A 3,537-nucleotide genomic window follows, 5' to 3' on the forward strand; every position below is an offset into this window, starting at 1 on the left:
TCTCAGTGCCACAGGAGTGAGACAAGTATCACCTTATTTTGTGTCTTTTTTTTTTGTTGTTGTTGTTCTTCTATGCCAGAACTGAGTAGAAAAGAAAGAAAAAGTGGATCGATTAAAAAAAAAAGTCCAAAGTCTTCTTGGGCGAAAACAGTTTTCYGGACATATCAAAAAATATCTGGGAGATTTCAACAAGACAATGCCCTATAGCAAAGAAAACACAGGCCTGCTGTCAACAAACACTCTGAAAGTCCTGAAACAAATCCCCTGATTTAGGCTCAGCTGAGCATCTCTGCAGAGTCCAGAAAGAAGTGACTTACAGGATCACATCCAAGACTTCTTCAGGCTGATTGTGCCACAGGTCATTAGAACTGTGTTAGACTGATGAAAGATAAATCTAGACTTCTCACCACCATCTGCTCAACTGTGGCACAGATTCAACTGCACCTGTTGCAGACTTTTCTGCTCTGATGCTCAAAATATGACATAACACTGTTCACAAACGGACTACCTTCACTTATTGATTGACTAACCATAGATTCTTTTGTTAAGGGGGGCATATATTTTTTATTATTTGTCTCACTGTTATGTATCTGTTAATTTATTTTACATCCAGAAAGTGAGCTAAATAATTAAAATGTGTTAGTGACATTTTTGACCTTTTATTTTACACTTGGCGCCCTATATTTTGTTGTTCTTTTAAAAACATTTGTGATCACTGTTCACATCTCTGTAGCCACTCGATTCCTTTCAGTTTTCGTGTTGCTTTAGCTCACATTTTTATCATTTTGTATTTATCATCTTTTGATTTTCTGCTTAAAATTCCCTTCTATAACCCTTCCTCCCCTCTCTTGTTCTGTTTATGTTTCTTTTTGAGGCTCTTTATCATCTTCATCCGAACCAGATCAGGAATTCCCCAAACTAACGTTTTGATCTAAAATTTCAGATAAGATTCACAGGAAAGAGCAGCTCTGTTATCAGCCTACTTTATGCTCCATTTGGCCCCAAATGTTGTACAATACAGCACCACAGGGGTGCCGTTTTCTCATTTATCTGCAGCAGCCCAACAGTTAGTTTCAGCTTGTAAAGTCTGAAATGAAAGGACACAATTAGCATGCTGTCGCTGAAGTCTGAGGTATTTTCTTTGTYTGACAGCGTCTGCATTTCAAGGCCAGAGGTTTTGTCAGCAGAAATTCAAAAATAACTATTATTGTTTGATTTAAAACGGGACTTCTTTGTTTGTTTTAAAACTTTATCACCGATGTCCCCTTGAAACTCTGTAATTGCTGCTGTGTGAAGTTTTCCAGGAATGTTTATGTGCTGGATTGGAAAATGGTCAGCACCAAGGGAGCTGCCTCATCAGTCAGCTTCCGCTTGCTGTTTATTTTGTTTCTTCTCAACGCATCATAGTTAAATTTATCATGTTTATTCCGACTTGACCAGTTTAAATGTTTAATGTCATATTTACAGACTGTCTCTGGTTCTTTTTTTTTTTTTGTCTTTTTTGGTTTTAGCACAATGACTTCTATTTTTTCAAGCTTCCGACTGTCTCTGAACATCTGAGTGCTGCTGAGGCTGCATCCCAGGAGGGACGGGTTTGTCACGTGACATGCTGCAGGATTGCATGCATGGACCAAATTAAACAACAGTATTTTTATCAAACAATGCAAAAAATACCTCTTTGCCCATGTTTAAAGAAACTAATGATGCTGTGTGGGAGTTTCCAGTCTTCCCAGAAGAGGTCTTCAGCTGCAATTATTGGTATTTTTTTATCTGTTGTTTTACAATTTGGGTTGCAATTAACTGATAAACACAACTTAACTGAAGAAAATCATTTTTATTCTTGTTTTTTACAGCTTTATAAACACAAGGGTTAAAACACTGAGAGTAAAGGGCAACAATGTTAAAGGAGGTTGCAGCAGCAGCAATTTCAAAAGTGAAATGTTCAGCTTTAGCAGACATGACAGAAGCATCGGGTTTCTTTATTTGTCACTTTCATCTTCCTCTCACACAAACAAGCAGGATCAAGGGATCCCCCCTGCCCCCTGTTAACTCTGGATCATACTTGACTCATGACCTCACTGTCTGATWCTCCACATCTCGTAAATACTTACAGTAAGTTCTGATTGTTTTCATCTCTGCTGGATGGTAAAACAGATAACTGGTAAACCCCTATAAACACACGCTGGGGCACGGTAAGATAAAGCATCCACAGACTAAACCTCTTTAATGCCGATCTAACTGGCATCTCGGCTCAACAAACACAAAATAATGAATACAATTATCTTCCAGTTTGTCTTTCCCAAAACACTGAAAAACTGGACCTGATGCGCTTCACATCCCATGGAGGTACTCAATTCACCAAGCTGCTTCCTTCGTTTTCTACAAGTTCAGTTCATTCAAAGAACTATCTACAACAGGTAAGATTTTTTTTTCTTCTTCACAAAACCCTTTAAAACAGGTGTGTCAAACTCATTTTCACAGAGGGCCACATGAGCGTTATGTTGGCTCTCAAAGGGCCAGTTGTGATTAACGTCAACGTTTCATGTTTACCTTCAACTGAACATGAAAGGTCATGTTTCTTGGCACATTGCTACTGGGCTGTACATGGTAAATAATGCATAGAAACAGTGTTTTTAAATTAGGAATATTGGAAAGTACTACATGTACGGTGGACTAAATGTGAAATAAACAATACAGAAATACTATAAAACGTTTTACTCACTGTTGAGTTGTGGCGAGTAGCTGCCATTTTGATTTCTGAACTCTCCCACTTTCTGACTGGAAATATCCACAGGAGGGGCGTTCCAGTTTAAATTTATGACTTGTAAGTGGGAAATTCCCATTTCCAAGTACGCCTGGGCCTCGGTAAAAGTAGCTGGCAAAAATGCAGCAAAATAGGGAATTTGCATGACAAAATTTCACCGGATACTAACTAGTTTTGAACCCTGTCTGCCTCCACCTAGTGGTAGGATGTCAAAATAATTGACATGCATTATGGGAAATGTAGTTTATGATCAGTTCTGGCTTTAAAACAGCATACATGCATTTTAAGACAATAACACATCTTTGAAGCTTTCGCGGGCCACATAAAATATGCGGTGGGCCACATTTGGTACACGAACCTTAATTTGACACATTTTTTTTAAAAACTTGAACAATCTCTTCAAAACAGCTAGACTCTGTTGAAACATTAAAATCAATGGCCTTGAGGAAACTAACTTATACTAACAATTAACTTAGTTTAATTATTAAATAGAGCTTTTATGGAATATATAAACAAATAATAATGGATCTTGTTTTATTAGTTTAAAAATGCTATTATTTTTGACTAAATTACAAAATAGGCCAAACAATGATACACTACAACAAAACAAAACAAAACAACAAAAAAAAAAAAACAAAATCTTGTGCAGTTAGCTACAAAACCACTTTATTGGAAAAAGCAGATTATGTCATCTACAGTTAAAAGGATACATCCCGATTTGAATACATTAAATAACTTTAGACTTTTTTCATGTTTAGATAAATAAATCTAGT

Source organism: Austrofundulus limnaeus, unplaced genomic scaffold (genome assembly GCF_001266775.1).
Source record: "Austrofundulus limnaeus strain Quisiro unplaced genomic scaffold, Austrofundulus_limnaeus-1.0 Scaffold306, whole genome shotgun sequence".
Classification (NCBI taxonomy): Eukaryota; Metazoa; Chordata; class Actinopteri; order Cyprinodontiformes; family Rivulidae; genus Austrofundulus; species Austrofundulus limnaeus.